At 38.4% G+C, this 23,632-nt stretch overlaps 1 protein-coding gene across 3 annotated transcripts in view; it reads left to right on the plus strand.

The window, feature by feature from the left end:
- CHN1 (chimerin 1) overlaps window positions 1-23,632 on the plus strand; it is a 202,448-nt gene that overhangs the window by 24,867 nt on the left and 153,949 nt on the right. The window lies entirely within an intron of this gene.

Here is a 23,632-nt window from a genome sequence, read left to right on the forward strand (position 1 = left end):
GTTTAGAGATGTATTCGAAGCTTAGAATTAGCATTTACAAAATGGATGTGTGTCTTAATGGGACGCAGTGGGAAGTATGAATCATCACCTGTGTTCGGTTCAGTTCAGTTGCTCAGCTGTGTCTGACTCTTTGCAACCCCATGGACTGTAGCAGCACACCATGCTTCCCTGTCCATCCCCAGCTCCCAGAGCTTGCTCAAACTCATGTCCATCGAGTTGATGATGCTATCCAATCATCTTATTCTCTGTTGTCCTCTTCTCCTCCTGCCTTCAATTTTTCCCAGCATCCAGGTCTTTTCCAGTGAGTCAGTTCTTCACATCAGGTGGCTAAAGTATTGGAGTTTCAGCTTCAGCATCAGTCTTTTCAATGAATATCCAGGACTGATCTCCTTTAGGATTGACTGGTTTGATCTCCTTGCACTCCAAGGGACTCTCAAAAGTCTTCTCCAACACCACAGTTCAAAAGCATCAATTCTTCGGTGTTCAGCTTTTTTTATAGTCCAACTCTCACATCTGTACATGACTACTGGAAAAACCACAGCTTTGACTAGACAGACCTTTGTTTTTCTTGGCATCCTTTGGTTTTCTTATTGCATTGTCCAAAGCATTAAAACTGAGCAGGACCTTGTTTGGGCCCTCCTGGGTACAAAAGCCCCTCTTTGTTCCCCATTTCTTATTTGTAGAAAAAGACTTTAGTCTCCTAGGCCTTCCCAGAGTTCCAAAGAGCAGACCAAAGCAGTTACTAATTAGAGAAGTGATGGAATGCAGAAACAAAGGAAAGCAGAGTCCCAGTTACTTCTCATAGGGTATACATAGCAGTCTGACACATAGCTATGAGTTGTTCTGCAGAATTTGCACTCGCACCCAGGTGGAGGTGGATGACTACATGCTGACCACAAGCACTAGACCCCAGACTGACTGGATGGGTGGATGATTGCAGTTCTAGAAACATCAACTTGTAACCTCGCCACCAGCCAGTCGGAAAAAGTCCACATACTGCAACCCTCATCCCAAATATTGCCTTCTGAAAAAACCTTCTCTGAAAGCCATTGGGGAGTTGAGGCCTTTAGACCACTAGCTGCCTGTTCTCCCTGACTGGTCCCCTGACGTACGTGCTGTACTTTCCTTCACCACAACCCAGTGTCGGTAGACTGGCTTTTGCCTGTGGCAGGCGAGTGGACCCAAGTTTGGTGAGGTAGCAGTGTTGCATCATCTTTCAAGGAAGTATAAAAGACGTTCGGTGACACTATCTTTGTGGTGTGTTTTGTTAAAATTTCATTGTGCACATTTCACTGAACACCGTTGAAAGTTTAGAATTTTTATTTTCATCTTATTATGGCAAAGATATTTCAAAATGTTTTGACAGAGGACAACTTATCACAGTTATTAGATAAATCAGATAAATAAAAGCACTCGACTCTAATGATGATGGTTAAACTTATCATACAGAAGAAATCTCAGTATAAATGACTCAATGATAATAGCCAACGTCCAAGGTCAGAGAGCTGGCCTACCATCTTTTTTTATTAGTGAAGTATTACTGAAAGCCACGCCCATTGTTTACACATTGTCGATGGCTACTTTTCCACTATAATGGTTGAGACAGAGTTGATTTGGCTTGTAAAGCCAAACATACTGACTCCTTACAGAAACACTTTGCCAACTAATGTGTTAGGTGAATTTTTTTCAACCTTTAAAGTTGACAATGATCAATGTGTCTAAAGGAGAAAAGGGAATACTGTATTTAAATTCAGTTAGTCATTTGATAGGAAGGATTTCGTTGCGTCATATTTTGCAGCAAGACTCTGGACCATCCCTTGATATTTGGCAAAGCTAATACAATTATGTAAAGTTTAAAAATAAAATAAAATTAAAAAAAACCACTTAAAATACAAAGTTTGAAAACAAAAAATAAATAAAATAAAAATAATTGACATTATTTTTTTAAATTTAATTTTATTTAACTTTATAATATTGTATTGGTTTTTCCATATATCAAAATGAATCTGCCACAGGTATACATGTGTTCCCCATCCTGAACCCTCCTCCCTCCTCCCTCCCCGTACCATCCCTCTGGGTCATGCCAGTGCACCAGTCCCAAGCATCCAGTATCGTGCATCGAACCTGGACTGGTGACTCATTTCATATATGATATTATACATATTGCAATGTCATTCTCCCACCCTCTCCCTCTCCCACAGAGTCCAAAAGACTGTTCTATACATCAGTGTCTCTTTTGCTGTCTTGTATACAGGGTTATTGTTACCATCTTTCTAAATTCCATATCTATGCGTTAGTATACTGTATTGGTGTTTTTCTTTCTGGCTTACTTCACTCTGTATAATAGGCTCCAGTTTCATCCACTTCATTAGAACTGATCCAAATGTATTCTTTTTAATGGCTGAGTAATACTCCATTGTGTATATGTACACAGCTTTCTTATCCATTCATCTGCTGATGGACATCTAGGTTGCTTCCATGTCCTGGCTGTTATAAACAGTGCTGTGATGAACATTGGGGTGCACGTGTCTCTTTCCCTTCTGGTTTCCTCAGTATGTATGCCCAGCAGTGGGATTGCTGGATCATAAGGCAGTTCTGTTTCCAGTTTTTTAAGGAATCTCCACACTGTTCTCCACTAGTTTGCATTCCCACCAACAGTGTAAGAGGGTTCCCTTTTCTTCACACCCTCTCCAGCATTTATTGCTTTAGACTTTTGGATGGCAGCCATTCTGACTGGTGTGAAATGGTACCTCATAGTGGTTTTGATTTGCATTTCTCTGATAATGAGTGATGTTGAGCATCTTTTCATGTGTTTGTTAGCCATCTCTATGGATAATTGACATTATTTTTTCATCTTTCATGATATTTTTGAACCAGAGTATACCTGATACAGTTCTTAAGTGGACAGATACCTAAGGCAGGTGTGTTCATAAAAGTGACTGGAAGGAAATAAGTGATGTAGAAGTGAACACATTTATTGGCTTGGCCATTTTAATTAGTTTCTGTAAACCTAAATAGGAAAATGTTTTGCTGTCATGGAGCAAAGAAGATGGCTGTCTTCTCTTTGACAAAATGTTTGAGCTGTCCAGGTTTTCAAAAGTGTTACGTTTTGAATATGCAAGTGCAAGAGGAAAAACCAGAAATATAATAAGCTAGGACATTAACAAAATGCTTCTGAAATGTGAAATCTTTATTGCACTTTGGCAGTGTAAGTGCAAGAATAACCGGAGCTGTGGTAAGCTGTAATCCATTAGACACGAAACCTGGAATCGGTACTTACAAAGTGGGCATGTCACAGGTTCACGCACAACAGTTGGTGAGCAGTTGGCTGCATTGAAAGAATGCTGCCTATTTTGGCCATATTATTTTCAAAAGAGAAAAGATGGAATAAAATGTGGGCTTGCATGTTTAAATGTTTATTAAACTTCCAATATGTTGTTTTTCTACCATCCTTTTTATGTCTATAAATTTTTCATACAATGACTTAAATGTAGAAAAGTAAAGTTTCATGAACCTGGATAGTAAAGTGTTGACATTTTTCCTGGCTCACAGAGGGTTAATTTATTTTATGTGACAATGATATTGTGGTTGGGTAGGAGAATTTTTTTATTTTTAAGAGATACATGCTGTGAAGTTTTGTGATCCTCGCAGCTTACTCTGAAGTTGCTTTGGGGAGGTACATATAGAGAGAAGAGGGAGAAGGAGGTAACCGAGGGGCATAATGTTTAACAATTAGTCAATTTAAATGAAAGATGCAATACTGTTCCCATACCATTCTTTCAGCTTTTTTGTAGGTTTGGGTATTTTCAAAGTTAAAAAAAAATAGAGGAAATAAATCACAGAAATGAAAATTTGGCTCCCAAAGAGATGAAAAAAGAACCATTTCCCCCTCAATACGCTTTCCTTTTAGTGAGGACACTTGCATTTATACTATACATACATATTCTTAAATTATTAGTTTAGCTTGCTTCTGACTGTATCAGCATTTTACTGCTGAGCATAGAGTAATAAAATGGTGAATTTAATAACATGCATTTGTTTATCATCAGGGTTTTTTTTTTTTCAGAACTCATCATGCTTTCAGAAAATATTACATTTACCAATAAAATTGAGAAATTATTTTTGTTATGTATTAGGTGAGTTTGTTTTAATAGTTAACCTCAGTGGGTGATCCAGCTTGTGTCAATATGTTCTGTGTCATTTTTATCATTTCTTACAGCCTGTTTACATAGAAAACCAAGAACATTTTCTGTAAAATTACAGGCATATGTTTTGTATGAGAACTCAAGTTTCCTGAAATTGTTTCCAGTCCAGTTCGGTCACTCAGTCATGTCCAACTCTTTGAGACCCTATGGACTGCAACACACCAGGCTTCCCTGTCCATCAGCAACTCCTGGAGCTTGTCTAACTCATGTCCATCGAGTCGGTGATGCCATCAAACCATCTCATCCTCTGTCATCCCCTTCTCCTCCTGCCTTCAATCTTTCTCAGCATCAGGGTCTTTTCCAATAAGTCAGTTCTTCACATCAGGTGGCCAAAGTATTGGAGCTTGAGCATCAGTCCTTCCAATATATATTCAGGACTGATTTCCTTTAAGATTGACTGGTTTGATCTCCTTGCAGTCCAAGGAACTCTCAAGAGTCTTCTCCAACACTACAGTTCAGAAGCATCAATTCTTTGGGGCTCAGCTTTCCTTATGGTCCAACTCTCACACCTGTACATGACTACTGGAAAAACCATAGCTTTGAGTAGACAAACCTTTTTCTGCAAATTAATGTCTCTACTTTTTAATATGCTGTCTAGGTTTGTCATAGGTTTTCTTCCAAGGAGCAATCTTTTTAATTTCATGGCTGCAGTCACCATCTACAGTGATTTTGGAGCCCAAGAAAATAAAGTCTGTCACTGTTTCCATTGTTTCCCCATCTGTTTGCCATGAAGTGATGGGACCAGATGCCATGATCTTAGTTTTTTGAATGTTGAGTTTTAAGCCAGCTTTTTGACTTTTCCTGTTTCTCCTTCATCAAGAGGCTGTTTAGTTCCTCTTCACCATAAGAGTGGTGTCATCTGCGTATCTGAAGTTATTGATATTTCTCCCAGCAGTCTTGATTCCAGCCTGTGCTTCATCCAGTCTGGCATTTCTCATGATGTTTACTTCCCATATATATATATTATATACATGAAAGAAGCCAGTCTCATGTATTATGTGTAGATGTTAATGATATGAGTGAGATTTATATTACTTTACTGCTATTTTTGGCATTTCATGGTTGCTGGGAAATCATTTACTACTTGCATATTTGCATTGACTTTTCAGAGTGTGCTAAATATTTAAAAATTTATGAGAAGACAGTTTGATTTGTCACTTGTGAACTGTAAAAATTCATATATTTTTGTTATGATATAAGAATTTAAAGTCTGGTTAGAGATAAGTAATTACAGACTGATAAAGGCACATGAAAATGTTATCCATTGCTGTCATTTCTCTATGTAGATGCTGGTTTGAATCTGATAAGTCTTCTGTCATTTTCCAGTGACAATGACCTTTTGTTCTCCAATTCCTAGTATTCGGCATCCTTGAGGGCATTCTAACAATGTTAGTGCAGTAAAGCATGCAGACAGTCCTTTAAACAAAATGCTTGTTCACAGCTGCATGACATAAATCACTCAGTCTGCTTTTTGAATAACATGATATTGCTTATTAGAGAGTGCATCAAGTCTGGAGTTACAAAAGAGAATTCTATTTAGATATCTTAAATAAACTGATCATCTCCTTTTTCATTTTGGTAGAACTTGGACTATAACATTTCATGTCCGAAGTATGTTGGACATTAACACAGCATTCTTTCTGAGTTCTGATGTATAATTGGGGAAAAAAAGAATTGATGTCTTTTAAATAAGGACATTTTGGAACATTCTTTAAAGTAGGGTAGTTTGAGAGACTTCTAGGTATTAGCATGGTGGTCCTCACTTCCCAGTAGAGCTGGTTGGACTTCTCTGAGCTCTAGCTATTTTCATATAAGAAATCTCTTGTACTGCTTTTAACTCATATTTCTTCTTAAGGTTTTACCCAGTACCTGTTTTCCCACTGTTCCCTGTCTCATGCTTGATGTTTTATATATACATGTATGTATGTACATTTGTATAGATATGTACAGTTGTTGGATATGCCATATATTTTTTATATATGCCATATACATTGTCATATGCATGAGGGTTGAAATCCTATCAGATAAATGTTGACTGAAATCAAATTAGACAGCTTTGACTACGTCAAATAGTCCCTTTTATTAAACTGTTTGCCATTATTTCTACAGAAAATGCTTAGTAGTGTGAGAAATGCTCATTGTGGAATGACAAAAAAAGAATGTTACTCTGTAATGGCTTAGATTAAGGCATATAACATGTTCTGAAGAATGTCTTTAAGATGTCTTAACTAGTGATATCTATATTTCTGTCTCTGGAAATTTCTTTACTATCAAGTACCTAAGGAATCAAGTTAAAACTTTTTTGCTAATAATAATAATGACTAATTTATCCAGTTGACTTGCCCGAGATTCACAGTTAGTAAGTGCTACTAGAGGCAGGTTTCCAAACCCCCAGAGCCCACACTTGGAACAAGTACCCTGCACTGCCATACCTGGGAGCAAAGAGTGGGGCCGGTCCTCACAGTCATCCTGAAACTCAGGCCGGCCTGGCACACAGTGTGCCATTCATCTTCTCCTAAGAACCCAATGGTAAAGACTTGGGCATCCTTGTTTGATATGTTTATAAAGACATATCCCAGAACACTGTTTCTGTCATTAATTTTTTTGACCTTGTTGGATGTATAGTCAGCATCTACTCCAGGTTTTTGGCCTCCTTAAGAAATTTGTGTTCTGTGACTGGCTTTGAGTGGCCCAAGTTGGTGTATTACTGTCATGCAAGAGGGCTTCCCTTGTGGCTCAATTGGTAAAGAAGTTGCTTGCAATGCAGGAGACCTGAGTTCGCTCCCTGGGTTGGAAAGGTTCCTTGGAGGAGGGAATGGCTACCCACTCCAGTATTGTGGCCTGGAGAGTTCCATGGACTATAGTCCATGGGGTCGCAAAGAGTCAGACATGACTGAGCAACTTTCACTTTTTCACTTTCACTGTCATTCAAGAAGACTGCAGAACACTGAGGAATCTAAAGCACAAATAAATGTGTATCATATACATGTTTTCTGTCTTACGATCTAGCAAAATGTGAGTCACCGTAGTTGCATATGTCATGTGTCAGAGCATGGGCTGTGGTGGACAGGAGGCATGGTGATAGGCTGATAGCCCTCTCAGCCCTGGAAAATACCAGTGAGCATAATCATCTTCACCTAGCATTCTCTTTCTAAAACTTAGATTTTTGTTGATAACTTTGATGACCACATGTAGAAGAATTTGTGGTTGAGGAACTGAAAGGTTCCAGGCAAAAATAGTGTTAGGGTAATTCTGGTCACTAGTGAAGCTATGAAATGCCTTCATAATTTTCTTTTTATATTCACTGATACAAAAAGAAAACAAGACTCGAGAAAGAGAATGTCAGTCATCATTTATCATTCCTTGTATATTAATCTTTTCAGAATCTTCTTTGTTCAAAGTTTTGAGGCTATACTTATAAATTCATTGTTTCCATTACTGCGGATATTATACATATCAAGAGGTTATATTTTCCATTTCTGGCCTTCTATATGCATAGCCGAGTCAGAATTTTTTCCTGATAGGGTTATACAGCCTAATTCCTGACAGTCTCAGCAGTGAACACATTACATGTCGGTGAACCACTCTGGCCTGACATTTGGCCTCCCTCTCAATAGAGTGAGAATGGTTCCGAGATCTCACTTTACTTCCTGCACTGTAACTTCCAGTATTTGTCTGAATGGTGCTTTGCTAAAACTAGGCTTACTGCTCTGCCACCCACTTCATCTCCTTCCTCCCTCCCTGCCCAGTCAGTGAATCATGGTTTAAATATTACAAGATGTAGAAGCTTCAAGACTGTAGAACGTATATCTGCATATTCTACCAGGAATTTTTAGCTTAGGACAATTTGAAGTTGGAAAGGAATTACGGTTCTTGACCTTACAGGACACCTATGTAAAATGCAGACATTAAATGCCCTTCTTGTCACTAACCCAGTCAGAATGATGAAGCCTCAGGATATTACCCTACGGTGGGTAGCAGAGGAGGCATTTCTTGAGGTGGGTAGATTTAATGAGTATCTGAAACATTAATGAGTATCTGAAACATTTCATTGAAAGTTATAGTCAAGCTTGAGATAACAAGGAGCTCAACCACAGCAAGAAGACTTCAACAGCATCACGAATGAACCTGACCATAGGGGATATCAGCTTGTCTGTACCATCCTTGGAAGCTGGTCTCAAAGCTGAATAGACATCTTGAGGGTTTTTATCGTCTGTTCTTCAGCCTAGTGGTGGTGATTGTAATCTTGTGAGCTATACTTGAAATACTTGCTCAAACATCTGATTTCTGCCTCTGAAAAGTTATTCTGGTCTTCCTTCTACTCATATGAACCTCCTTGGATTGCCTTTCTTCAGTCCCCACACATTTGGCTGTGTATTTTGGCTGCTGCTTATGCTTTGATATTTTTAAAGTCGTCAGCGGGCTTTGCACTGTTTGCCTTGTTTCTAACCCAGCGTGCCTTTATTTCAGTGTCAGTAATGGTTAGGAACGTGAAATCTGAAGTCACCTAACAGTGACTGCTACTTGTGACTTTAAACAACTGCCTTGATCTTTTTCAAGTACTGGTTTTCTCACCTATCAAATGGCGATAGCAATAGTACTTATTTTATAAGGTTGTTGGGAGGCATAAATAAATGTAAAAGTATTTAACAAGAGCCCAGCACGTTGTTAAGTATTCAGGGCAACAAAACTTACTGCTTTTACTAGTCATAGTTTTAGCCAGTGGTTCTCAGACTTTTTAATCTCAGGACCCATTTACATACTTAAACATTATTGAAGAACATTTGTTTATGTGGGTTATATATATTTCCATTTACTGTATTTGAAAATAAAACATTAAAAAATTATCTTTTGGTTTAAAAATAAGAGTATATTACATGTTAGCATAAATAAAATTTTACGAAAAAGACTTTTTAAGATAGTGAGAAAAATGGCATTCTTTCACATTTTTACAGTTTTTTGAAGTCTAGCTTAAAAGTAGAAAGCCCATAGCTGCTATCATCTGTTGTAATATGTTTTGATTGGAGTGTATTAAGAAAATCTGGCCTCATAACAGATAAATAATTGAAAAAGGGAGTATTTTAATAATCTTTTCAAATAGGTATAGATATTCTTTGATATGACTATAAAACCTAATGAGTGATAGTTTCTAAGTAAAGGTAGGTTGTAACATAGACTTGGAAACCATGTCAGTGAACATTATGTATTCTTGTTACATTAGAATCTGCTGTCCTGTCTTGTGCTTTGATTGGATCTTTTACCTGTGTGAGATCTTGAAAAGACACGCATTTGTCTTTTCAAAAATATTTGCTCATTGAGTTATACAGATCTTCCAAAAGTTAACCCATTTCATTGTGAGTGAGTGAGTGAGTGATGGTCACTCAGTTGTGTCCGACTCTTTGCGACCGCATGGACTATAGCCTGCCAGGCTCCTCTGTCTTGGGATTCTCCTGGCAAGAATACTGGAGTGGGTTGCCATTTCCTTCTCCAGGGGATCTTCCCGACCCAGGGATTGAACACGGGTCTTCTGCATTGCAGGCAGATTCTTTACCATCTGAGCCACCAGGTAAGCCTACTATTAAAAGACATTTCTAAGTATAAAGACAAACAACTTAAAAAGTATCAGCGAATACATGCTTGATTTCATTGTACAATGTATTAACAAATCACAGTCTTTACTATCTCTTGATCTCATCACAGAAGTCTTTAAATATTAACGCCAGTTTTCCCCAAACTCATTTTCATTTGAAGGCTTGGATTTTTATGACTCTTTTGTGTTATTTTCCTCAAAGTGACAAGCTCACATTGTTCATTTTGAAGAAAATAGATGCCTGATACCCAAGTCTGAATAGTTTGTTAGTCATTCTTTCCAGTGAAACAGTGTCTGTGAAAATTACAGCTAGTCCAGCTCACAACTTGTATGATCTCACGTGTACTTTTCCTCAAGACAGCGTCACACTGCAGTGAGCAGCAGATATACCCTATGCGTACTTCCTGTTTCATCACAAAGGCGTGTACACAGGGGTCAAGATTGAAGAAGCAAGTGTTCAGGGACATTCCCAAGTGAAACTGAATTCTTTCTAAAGACTGTGATGTGGCTTGGTGCCCCTGCATTGTTCTTTGCTGCAGCACCAGCTCTTTTACCCACCAGAGCTTTGGCACTACCAGTGTGAACGTCAGTGCAGTGAAAAAGGCACCTTTCTTGGTGTAATTATGAAAACAGTCTTGACCTTGTGTACCCCCGAAAAGAGCCTCAGTGATCCACAGAGGTCTACAGACCACACCAGGAATTGCTGTTCTAGGCATTAAGGATAAAACAGTGTGAAAAACAGGCAAAAGAATCCCTGCCTTCTCGAAGTTTACATTCTAGTGGAAAGAGACAAAAACCAATACAATTTGGCAAAATGTTACTGTTGTAGGTATTGATATGGACTAAAGAGAAAGAATACAATGACAATCAATGAAAAGAGAATATAAATTGTCAGGGGGATTTGAGTGTTTTAGTTAGGGTGACAGGGAAGGCATCACTTAGAAGGTGACTTGAGGAAAGAACTGAAGCAGGTAAAGGAGCAAGTCAACAGAGATTCTTTTGGGGAGTGCATTCCAGTCCCATGGAACAGCTAGGTGGGAGTTTCCTTGTGTGTTTGATGAATGGCAAGGAAACCAGAGAGACTGTCCAAGAGTGGGTGAGGGGGAGAGAAGTAGGAGATGAACTCTATCAAATAAGGAGGACAAATCAGCTAGGGTCTTAGAGGTCAGTGCTTCTGGGCATTCAGGTGCATGCACATCACCTGGGGATCTTGAGAAACTGCAGATTCTGATTCAGAGATGAGAGTTGGGTCATGCAGTTCTGCATTTGTAGTGGCTTACCAGGTGATGTCAGTGTTGGGGTCTTCTTTGCATAGCAGTTTTGTAGACCAGGGGTCCCCAACCTCTGAGATCTGATGGCTGGTGACCTGAGGTGGAACTGGTGTAATAGTAATAGAAATAAAGTGCGCAGTAAATGTAATGCACTTGAACCATCCCCCTCATCCCTAGTCCATGGAGAAACGGTCTTCCCTGAAACCAGTCCCTGGCGCCAAAATGGTCGGGGACTGCTGTCGTAGGCTATTGTGAAGACAGAAAACCATTGGAGAGAATCTAGCTGGAGAGTATCAAATTCTGACTTCGCGTTGTAACATGATTAGCTGTGATGTTAATAATGGATCTGGAATCCTTTATCCAAAACTCTTGGTAACAAATGTATGTTAGAATTCAGAATTTTTCAGATTTTAGAAAGGTAATGCATTTTATACTTTTACATACATACAACACCCTAGTAATGTCTGAGCCACCAGTCTCTAATCACACAGTAGTATTTCTTCAGTGAAACAAGTGGAGTCACACTCCATCTAGTAAATAAGGACTAAATATTCTCACATCCATTCAGGTGAGGCTTTTGCCATCAAATCAGTTATAAAGAGCTATTAAAACACTCTTAGGTTCAGGTTGGATTAGAGTTTGCAACCAAATGAGTTATAAAAATATTTTCACTCTTTAAAGAATTCAGATTTTGGGACTTGAGAAAGGTGGATCTTTGTTCCTATGGTACTTCCAATTAGTTGCTCCTCATGTCCCCACATAGAAGGAGCTTCTTTGAGACAGAGAGATCCAGTACATGTTCATTTTGGGGCTTGCTGGCTGCAGCTGTTGGCAAGAGAGACCACAGCCCCAGATCTTTCATGCCCTGAGTTCTGCTCTCAAAGGAAGAAGCATAGATAACCTATCAATTTGAAGCACAAGTTCTTGTTTCCATAGAGTTTTTGCATCTTGGCATGTGCACAGTCAGAGCACTGTTGATTAAAACATGCTGAGCGTTTTAATATACCTTGGGACAGCTAAGCATGTGCTTAAAATTATCCAACTATGCTCATTTGTGGCTTACACATTATTAGTTCCATATCTGACTGTTTCCTCCCTACAGCTGTGAACTGCCTTTTCCCACATTTGGCTCCACATCCTGTGATCTCAAGCAAACTTTTCTGTATTCTTCAGAATCTGTTTTGTGTGTGTGTGTTTGAGAAAGAGACAGAGATAGACTCTGATCGGTTTTCCCAGAGAAGTCCGGTTTAAAAGAAGCACATTTGGAAATTATCAGTGATAAGATGAGGGAAGAAGTGACCTTTTCCACCTTTACTTATCCATGATATCAAAATACTGGTAATAAACATTACCTGTCTTTCCCCCATAGAGTTAAATTTAAGGGTTAATGTACCCTGTTTTCTGAGTGACTGTCCTCTTGATAAAACTTGAAAACAGTAATTAATTCTAAGGCAAGACTTTGAAAGATTGCTTGCTGGCATTGTGGAATCCTGACTATTCTGTCAGTCTGTGTTAAAAAATAATGTACATTCTAAGGCTAAGAATATGGTGATAGATTCCTTTCCCAAGGCCAAGGATCCTAGTGAGCTATTGCTACAAAACTGTATATTTAAAGCAATGGGAAATCCTGACCTATGGGTCAGGAATGATTTGTCCCAAAGTATGAATAGCAAAGAGAAGAAATGTTGTTTGTAACTTTTCCATTAAGAAAAGAACGAGGGTATTGAAGGAATCGAGGGCATTTGAGACAACTGAGTTATACTTCTTAGTATAACTAAGATCTCCACTAAAAGTGTTTTCTAGAACTTGTATTTATAAAAATAAAAATTCAGTGAAGAGTTTTCATGGTTATATTTTTAATATCTGTGATTTCAAGTCCTCTGGGTAGTTAAAAGTCTTAAATTGTTGAATTTGGAAAAAGTATTCCCCAGGTGTATTCTTCGTGTGTTTGGTAAAATGTATATATCATATGGTATATACTCTCTTACAAATGTAGAATTACAAGGGTTTCTTGAACGATTTATTGCAGTTTAATTTTAGATATGTGGGATGCAAAGAAATCAAGTAGAAGAGTATATACTCTATCACATTCGTTGAGTTTTGTGTATTCTGCGTTTTGTGGTAGAGGGTTTTAGGAACTATATCATGTTAGTAAAGGTGAATTTTTTTACTTATCTAACAAAATCCAAATGGGAGCCATTTGGGCACCTTGAGAGCTAGATAGGAGTTAAGTCTCTTCTTGAAGTTCTTGTTAGAAACCTTGTGTTGAGTGAGCCTGAGGACTTTCTGTTAATATGCCAATATGTTAGGTTAACATGATGAGAAATGATCAAACCTTTTAAAGAGAAAACTTCAGAGAGAGATGCCTTGTCTAGAAGGAGAAATAGTAGGTTGGGAAATGACAGCCCTTATTACCTTTCAATTAAGCTGAATGACCTAGTTCCTGTGTATAGATTTTTGTTCCAAGAACGCTGTAGAGTGAAAAGATGGGAGTAAGCAGAAGGCTTTGTTTGTGTAGTTTGTTTGCTAGGTCTGCCAAGTTGGTGAGAGGAAACATTGCTTAGATCTTTAATTAAAGGCCAAGCTTGAGTTTTCAAAAGAGATTTCCAAGTTTGGCTCACATTTAATGTAGGAGGCTTTGTTGGCCCAAGCTGTGGGTCCATGGTTGAAGAGTTGAGCGCTGCACTTGCAGAGTATTTGTTTTTGGAGATCTTTGATGAAGCATATCACCACTCTAGTTGCACAGTCTCAGAGGTTTGTTTTTTTTTTTTTTTTTCTTTCCCATGTACTAACAGTTCTGGGTCATTATTCTCTGAAGAATTAAAAACAATTATCTTTGGTTTTAAAAATAGTTTATTTCTGTCAGAATTTTATCATGACACATCACTTTTCAACTTGGAGCAGTTTTAAAGGACTTTATTTCTTCTGAGGGTGAATTTAACTGACCTGATTTTGCCATGACTTTGCAGAGTGAATATTAATTGTTTTAGTTAAAATGCTTACTCACTGTGTTTAGACGCATCTTCTAGGAAAGACATTTAGTCGGTATGAGTTACCTAGAAACCTAGCAGAGCTCTTTTTTATTTGTTTTCTCCTTAGAATTGTGAATGTTGAATGTTGTTATAAGCCTTTAAATTTTTGCTGTGAACTTTTGTTTTCCAAGAAATATGTTTCTTTTATAATTTAGTTTTCTTTAAGACTCTTGCAAATATTAACTGTAGTAATTACTTGGTATTTATTGTGAATTTTATGCCCTTGTTCTTTTAGAAGATCACTTTATTAGTAAAATAGTTTTATGGTCACAAGCACCTCACTATTTTGGTATGCCAAAATTTGGTAGACAACAGGTGTGGGTTAGTCATTAATGCATTGTATTTTCTGGTGAAAACAGGATAGGAAATCTCTTGCCAGTAGATTGAAAGTTGAGTCTTCATTTCAAGGGAAAAATGGCTCTTTTTCTTATCCATAGTGTCATTTTTTTAAACAGAATTCTACATTGTTAATTTTCAAACCAAAGGCAATCTGAAACATGCTTTAAAACATTAATCACATAGTTTTTGAGTGTGAATATGTCATTAGTCTAAACCTCATTTAAAATGCAACATAGTCTTTGTTGAGAAAATTCAACATAGTATTAAAAAGTTGTAAAAGCCTTTTTGCTTTGAGCCTAAAACAGTAAACAGCTTAAATTTATAGTATCAGAATGAACTATATATATTTTAAAATAAAAAGTTAAGCAGGTTTAAACTTCATCAGTGGAATATTATTCTAAGCCAAAGAATTCGTAAGACATAACTATTATATAATGATTCACAAAACTGTGTAATAGATTAAATACATTTTTTTTACATTTTCAAAGGTCAGTCAGTTTCAGTGACATCGTAGATGTACGAGGCCTAAATAGGATCTAACTGGAGAGAGTATAAATATTTAATTCAGTTGTACAGTGTTTTAAGTTAATCTAAAAATTCAGAACATCAGGGTATTTATAAGCACATTTAACCTTGTGACTCAGTAAATGGTATTCCATGGTGTTCCTCTCAGACATCTGAGTATTTAGTACACAAAGCAGAGGAAAACACGTGGTCATTACTTATGGATGCCCTCCTGGACCACACAATGCAAATTCCCTCCAGTGCCTGTTTCAAGCTTTTCCCAATGTGTCTTTTATTTTAGCCACTCTGCATTTTCGCAGTTTCTCAAAAACTATCTAAATTGTCTTGCTTCTGTGCCCTATTCACTGTGTTCCCTCTGATTAGAATGTTACGCTCTCTTTTATTTCCAGTCTCTTTCCCTTGGTCCCTATATTTTAAAAATCTGTCCTCAGAGCCATTGTCAGATGATGTCACCTCTGGTTTGTCTTTCTTGACACTCTGGCCAAAAGTGATTCCTATATCTCTTTCATAGGTCAGCAAATACTTATTGGAACCTAGTCTTGTGAAGCATTTTGACAAGATGATAGTTTATAAAACTGTAATTATGTATAAGAGTATTATGTATTACTCTTATTATATTACTTTATTAGTAACTAATCATATCCATCCTGTTTTTCTTATTGCCTTTAAAGACATAAACTACATCTGGACCTACCCTGTTACCGACATTCTTACTCATAGAAGCTCTTTAATATGTATTTACTGAATGAATTAAACTTTCTGATTATTTTAACATTTCTGCCATAAACTTTATAATTTAACATTTTAACAAAAATCAATAATTTGATATTTATATAAAATTGTCTTTTATGTAGTGAATGAAAAGTATTACTGACACTTAAAGGCAGTGGGAAAAATGAATTTTGTGGGTATGTACTTAATTTAAGCTCTCATCTATACCATGCTAAGATTATTTTAAGCAGCTGTCCCTGAATTTTTTAAGGTGGTTTTAAAATTAGCTGTCACTGAGTCATAGGTTGTCTGGCTGTCATTCTCAGTCATGCTCTAGAGATGAAGTCTGTCCTGTTTAAATGCTTGGTCTGGGTGGATTTTCTGACAATAAAAAGACGTGATGGGAGCTCTTGAAACCTGTAGCTGAAGGCTCTTGATAACTTCCTTTGAATAAGCTGAAAGAACTTTGATCCATTAAAGGAATTAATGATTTCCTCTTTTTCTGTCTTAGTTAACTTTTATATTTCTTCTATTAGATAAGATGTATCTTATCCTACCTTCGGAGAAGGCAATGGCACCCCACTCCAGTACTCTTGCCTGGAAAATCCCATGGATGGAGGAGCCTGGTAGGCTGCAGTCCATGGGGTTGCTAGGAGTCGGACACGACTGGGCGACTTCACTTTCACTTTTCACTTTCATGCATTGAAGAAGGAAATGGCAACCCACTCCAGTGTTCTTGCCTGGAGAATCCCAGGGACAGGGGAGCCTGGTGGGCTGCCGTCTCTGGGGTCGCACAGAGTCAGACACGACTGAAGTGACTTAGCAGCAGCAGCAGCAGCAGCATCCTACCTTACCCCATGTCCTAAATATGCCAAGGAAATCATCATTTGAAATAGTTGTTCTCAAAGCATAGTTCTAGGGGCTCCTACAAATCTCCAAGTTTTTTCAGTTTTCACAAGGTCAAAACTATTTTAAATAATAGTAATAATGCATTATTTGCCTTTTTCATTCTCCTCTCTCACAAGCGGCTAGTTGGATATTCCAACTGTACGTGGCATGTGATGTCGCAACAGATTGAATACAGAAGCAGACAGGAGAAACCAGCTGTCTTCACTTATACCAGATAGTAGAGAGATGTGCAAAATGTAAAACAAATTTTTGTTCTGAAAACTAAAGTTTTTTTCATAAAAATGTTTAGGATATAACCAATTTATTATTTTTAATAAATTACCAAATATATGCTATTAAAATTTGTTTTAACTTCTAATATGGTTAATATCAATAGAAATTGAAAGCTCCTTAGAATCCACATTTTGAAATCAAAAAGTCTGAGAGCCACTGGTTTAAAAGATAAAAAATATTTAAAATATCTGTCAGACTTTTAACAGATTACAGGTGAAATCTTCTTAATGTAGTCAAAGTATCTTCAGACTATAATCTATCATCATTGATTTCATCAGTCTCTAATTGTTAAGCATTTAGGTTGAATCCAGTTTTTTTTAGTTTTAAAAGAAATATTTCAGTGATATTCCTCTGTATTAATATTTGCCTAGCATACGTAATTATTTTATAATAAATTCCTGGAAATAGAACTGCTGGGTCAAAAGTGTGCAGAAGGAACAAATATACTCCCATATTTTTTCCTCATTTCCTCAGTTAGCAGGAAATTTAGTATCTTCCTCTTTAGGCAGTCTCCTCCCCCAGGTTTGAACTTCATGAGGCTTACTCAGTCCCAAAGTAGTACTATTCTCTTACAAATACCCAGAAGAAAAGTTCAGTAAGTATAGTTCTACACTGTTTAACACTGACAGAAAGTGATAAAGAGAAGGAAGGTTAAGTCCAGCCTTTGGTAGATAGTTGCTTGTCTTGACTGCTACTAGGATATCCATTTTAGTCAGATTTGGCCCAGGTCACAAAGTATGAACCCACCTGGAGGTCAAGATTGCAGTTCATTTGTTCACACTCTTACTGAACGTTCCATGTGTCAAGGAGGCTGAGGTCAGAGACACTTCTGGCCTTGGCCTCATGCTGGGCCAGTATCTGTTCTTCCTAATAAGCCTGTGAGCCCATGTTGTGACTCTAGATCACCGGTTTCAATTAATTCATCTTCAAAGTCATTCTTCTTTCAGAAGAGTTTCTGCCTTTTCCTGCCATTAGAACTTGGCTTGGGCTCTAAGTTTCTTCTATGACAGAACTTCTTAAATTTGAATCTGAGGAATCAAAGATGAGGGTAATGTTACTTCCCTTCCAGAAGGATTTAGGATGCTAGAAAATTGGTCTCAGCAACTCTAGCAATTACTTTGTTAAGAATCTAAGGTATGTTTTTCTAAACCATGCAACTTTCCCGTCCCAATGAGCCCCTTTCCCCTGAGTCCTGAGGATGGTGGTACCTACCCTTTGCCTTACTTGTTTAACAAATGGTCCATACCACAGTGAACTAGTATCTCCACCCCTAGACATAAGAAAGACTGTCATAATTTTTAAATGTTCTTTTTCAAAGAGCAGCTCATTTACTCTGCCTTACAGATGCTTATTACACACTTTTAAAGGCTCATGATATGTATTGCCAGTTCTTTAGAGATCTTGCACCAGTTTATACTTCCACTGGAAAAAAGATTGCTAGGAAAAGACTTTTTTAAATAAAATTAATTTATTTGTTTTAATTGGAGGCTAATTACAATATTGTGGTGGTTTTTGCCATACACTGACATGAATCAGCCATGGGTGTGCATGTGTCCCCCCTCCCGAATCCCCCTCTCATCTCCCTCCCCATCCCATCCCTCTGTGTTGTCCCAGTGCACTGGCTTTGAGTGCCCTGTCTCATGCATCGAACTTGGACTGGTCATCTATTTCACATATGGTAATACACATGTTTCAGTGCTATTCTCTCAAGTCATCCCACCCTCGCCTTCTCCCACAGAGTCCTTATATCTGTGTCTCTTTTGCTGTCTTGCATATAGGGTCGTCGTTACCATGTTTCTAAATTCCATATATATGTGTTAATATACCGTATTGGTGTTTTTCTTTCAGACTTACTTCACTCTATATAATAGGCTCCAGTTTCATCCACCTCATTAGAACTGATTCAAATGTGTTCTTTTTAATAGCTGTGTAATATTCCATTGTGTATATGTATCACAACTTTCTTATCCATTTGTCTGCTGATGGACATCTAGGTTGCTTCCATGTCCTGGCTATTATAAACAGTGCTGCATGGGATACACATATCTCTTTCAGTTCTGGTTTCCTCGGTGTGTATGCCCAGCAGTGGGATTGCTGGGTTGTATGGCAGTTCTGTTTTCATTTTTTTAAGGAATCTCTGCACTGTTCATAGTGGCTGAACTAGTTTGCATTCCCACCAACAGTGTAAGAGGGTTCCCTTTTCTCCACACCCTCTCCAGCATTTATTGCTTGTAGACTTTTTGATAGCAGCCATTGTAACCGGCGTGAGATGGTATCTCATTGTGATTTTGATTTGCATTTCTCTGATAATGAGTGATGTTGAGTGTATTTTCATGTGTTTGTTAGCCATCTGTATGTCTTGTTTGGAGAAATGTCTGTTTAGTTCTTTGGCCCATTTTTTGACTGGGTCGTTTATTTTTCTGGTATTGAGCTGCATGAGCTGTTTGTATATTTTTGAGATTAATTCTTTGTCAGTTGTTTGGTTTGCTATTACTTTCTCCCACTCTGAAGGCTGTCTTTTCACCTTGCTTATACGGAAAAGACTTTCAAAACCCACATTCTGTTTTTAAATGTCACTAATGATTAGACTTCTTTTAGCATTAAAGGAAACACAAACTTAAATCCCAGTATTTCTTGGTTATTTGCCAAATACTCATTTCATTTGGCCACAAAACTGTGATCTGTAGCATCTTGAATAATGTCTTCCATAATACAGTAGGTGTACAGGCAAAATCGAAATAATAGGAATGCATAGGTGAAATCATTGACAATGCCCTGAGGCAAATATGGTAACATCATCATGTTTTTAACTTCACTTTTGGTGAAGGCCAGAGAGGATTCTCATTTACTAAAGTTCTCCTGAGTGCAAGATGTTTAATGTATGATACCTAATTTTATCCTCCAACAAACCTGTGTTATTACTATTACCATTTTAGATGATATTATTACTCTATACATAAAGAAAAAAGAGGTAGTAAGTTTCCTAAAGTCACACAGCCAGCTAAGGTTCATATTCCCCTCCAGAAATCCTATCTAGGACCAGGTAAGCAATCCCCCAGAGACAGAACTTTGAATATTAGCCTCTTTTTCTCTCATCATCTCCAAAGTGGAAGTGATCTCCAGGGTCGCCTGCTCATCTGCACAACCGTGTACAGGGTTTGCAAGGAGTTAGGGCCAATGACAAAGTAAGAGGGCACAGTCCCAAACACTTCTCTCACTTCTGACTCCAAGTGCAAGTGGGAGGTGGTTCCCTCAAATCACCTTAGGGTTTGATAATTCTCCAGAAGGACTCATAGGACTCACTAAACACTATTATACTTAGAGTCATGATTTATTACAAGGAAAAGATACAGATTATAATCCACCAAAGGAAGAAGCACCTAAGTCAGGGTCCAGGAGAAGGACTGAATGCAAGCGTCTCTTGTCCTCTGTGAAGTCAGGATGCATTGTCTTCCAGCACTGATGTATAATGAGACACATGGAGGATTTCCAATCAAGGACACTCTCTCAGTCCTTGAGTTCAGAGTTTTTAATGAGGGCTTTATGATTGATGGCCCACCCACAGGGTGGAACTTGGTCTTCAAGTTGACTAACACTGTGTGACCTAAAACCCCACCCTAAGTCACATTGTTACTCTCTGCCTAGCCCAAGGATCCCAGGCAAATAAAATTACTTCCTAGGAGCTGAAGGTGAAAGTTAGACCTCTTCTTCAGTTCAGTTCAGTTCAGTCGCTCAGTTGTGTCCGACTCTTTGCGACCCCATGAATCGCAGCATGCCAGGCCTCCCTGTCCATCACCCAACTCCTGGAGTTCACTCAAACCCACATCCATCGAGTCGGTGATGCCATCCAGCCATCTCATCCTCTGTCGTCCCCTTTGTCGTCCCCTTTTCCTCCTGCCCCCAATCCCTCCCAGCATCAGAGTCTTTTCCAATGAGTCAACTCTTTGCATGGGGTGGCCAAAGTATTGGAGTTTCAGCTTCAGTATCAGTCCTTCCAAAGAACACCCAGGGCTGATCTCCTTCAGAATGGACTGGTTGGATCTCCTTGCAGTCCAAGGGACTCTCAAGAGTCTTCTCCAACACCACAGTTCAGAAGCATCAATTCTTCAGCGCTCAGCTTTCTTCACAGTCCAACTCTCACATCCATACATGACCACAGGAAAAACCATAGCCTTGACTAGATGGACCTTTGTTGGCAAAGTAATGTCTCTGCTTTTGAATATGCTATCTAGGTTGGTCATAACTTTCCTTCCAAGGAGTAAGTATCTTTTAATTTCATGGCTGCAGTCACCATCTGCAGTGATTAGGTGCAAAGTTAAGTTCTTTACTACCCTGCGTCTCAGCCTCGTTGAGTGCCTTTTTTCTTTTCTTCCTGGCTGCATGTGTGTCTTCCACTGGTGGGTCGGGAGGTGCCTCATCACTGCAGTGTATGCTGTTTGGATGCTGGCAAGAAGGCTGAGACACACACATGAATATTTCAGGCCAAATGCTAGGAGAGTGAACATCCACTCTCCTATTAAACCAAAAACTGGCTTAGGATTGAATGGCAATTTAACAGGATCCATATGGCATCGATGAAATCATTAAATGACTTGAATGCTTAGAGGCAAATTTTTCCTCATATAAAAAATACAATTCAATTAATTATAATTTATTTTTTAAGACAAACATCAGTACAATTAACCTTCCAAACATACACACCCACATGCCCACCCCCACCCCCACCCTCTTGCTAGGTAAATATGTATATATCTATATATTACTGTGCTAAGGTCATATTTCATCCTAATGTTATATCATTGAGTTTATCAGTGAGTTTACCTGAGATGGTAGTTTTCCTAAATAACTACTCATTCATATACAGATAATCCTCCTTATATGATTCTGTATTTGCAAATTTGCTTACTTGTTAACATTTATTTGTAACCCTTTTAAAATAAATACTTGTGACACTTTCATGGTAATTTGCCAGCGTTTATAGAGTGGCACATTGAGTTGCCTGACCTGTATATTCCCAGCTGAGGCTGAGCAAGGCAACTCTGCCTTCTGTGTTTCAGCTCTCATACTGTAAACAAATGTTCTTATCAGGACCTAGTTAATGCCACTTTTCTTTTTTTTGGTATTTTTGTGGCTTTTTATTGGTGATTTTATTTTTTTAAATGGCCCCTAGTGTCAAAATTCTGTCTGGTGTTCCAAAGTGCAAAAAGGCAATGATTTGTCTTATGGAGAAAATACATGTCAGATAAGCTTCTTTGAAGCATAAGTTAAAGTGTAGTTGGCTGTGAGTTAAGTGTTTATGAACCAACAATATATGCTAATAAGGTATTTTTAAACAGAAATACACAGAAAGAAAAGTTATATATTGACTGGTTGATGAAAATATTATGACCAGAGGTTCACAGGAACCTAACTTGTTTCCGCAGGAGCAGTGGTTCAGTGTTGGTTAATTCATTGTGTATGGTGATGTAGGATGTAACTTCTGTGAATAATGAGAGTCAACTCTATTTGCTGCATTACTTCATTCATTTATTCATGTCATCTTTTATTCATTCTTTGAGAAAACATACATGAAAACTTCTCCTGGTGCTAAGTAATTTCTACATGATGTAGAATTTCCCTCTTATGTCCTTTTGCCCATCACTGGTAGTCTTACTGTAGCCCTCTGATTCATGTGGTGGTTTATGGTAACACATCAAAAATGAAGTGTAAGATTGCATTTTAAAGGTTGGGATTTGGGGGCTGAATGTGTTCAGTCTGTGACAATTTTAATATGAGCTACATATGCAAGATTCACCCTTCTCAGTAGACTTCCTGTGAATTTCCTTGTTTCCTTGGAGACCACGATTTTTAGGATCAGATTCCTCAATGGGTTTATGTTGGATTCCAGCAGAGCCAGGTGATGTGTCTGGCCATACCTCCCGACACCAAAATGCTGTCTGCTGGTTTGGCTGCATGGCCTTGCAGGCATGACTTCGTGCTGGCAAGATGATTCCTCAGCTGTGCTTTACAGATGAGAATGCCAGGCTGTGCAGTCCCCTCTCCTTTCTCCCTCATCACTTTCCACTGCATCTTCACACTCTCCTAATCCACATTCAAGCAGAGGGAGGTGAATGGGTCTGGGGAGCACATGTTCACCTCATGTTCTTAATAGCTCCCTAGATACACTCACCTTCACTGAAGTGTTTCTCATTTCCTGGTTTTGATTGTCCAGGATGTATGAGGACTAAGGTCCATACAGTGGTCATGTATGGATGTGACAGTTGGACTGTGAAGAAAGCTGAGCGCTGAAGAATTGATGCTTTTGAACTGTGGTGTTAGAGAAAACTCTTGAGAGTCCCTTGGACGGCAAGGAGATCCAACCAGTCCATTCTAAAGGAGATCAGCCCTGGGTGTTCATTGGAAGGACTGATGCTGAAGCTGAAACTCCAATACTTTGACCACCTCATGCAAAGAGTTGACTCATTGAAAACGACTCATGCTGGGAGGGATTGGGGGCAGGAGGAAAAGGGGACAACAGAGGATGAGATGGCTGGATGGCATCACCAACTCGATGGACGTGAGTTTTAGTGGACTTTGGGAGTTGGTGATGGACAGGGAGGCCTGGCGTGCTGTGAGCAACTGAACTGAACTGAAGGTCCATACCTTGCTGTTCTTTTCTCCTAATGTTAATATGCTGGCATCCTCCCAAAGTGAAAAATTCCAATGAGTTCAGGAATCTTGCAGTGGAATGAAAGTTAAGCCAGAGACATTATTGACTGTTACCTCAGTGATGATAAA

Source organism: Bos indicus x Bos taurus, chromosome 2 (genome assembly GCF_003369695.1).
Source record: "Bos indicus x Bos taurus breed Angus x Brahman F1 hybrid chromosome 2, Bos_hybrid_MaternalHap_v2.0, whole genome shotgun sequence".
Taxonomy (NCBI): domain Eukaryota; kingdom Metazoa; phylum Chordata; class Mammalia; order Artiodactyla; family Bovidae; genus Bos; species Bos indicus x Bos taurus.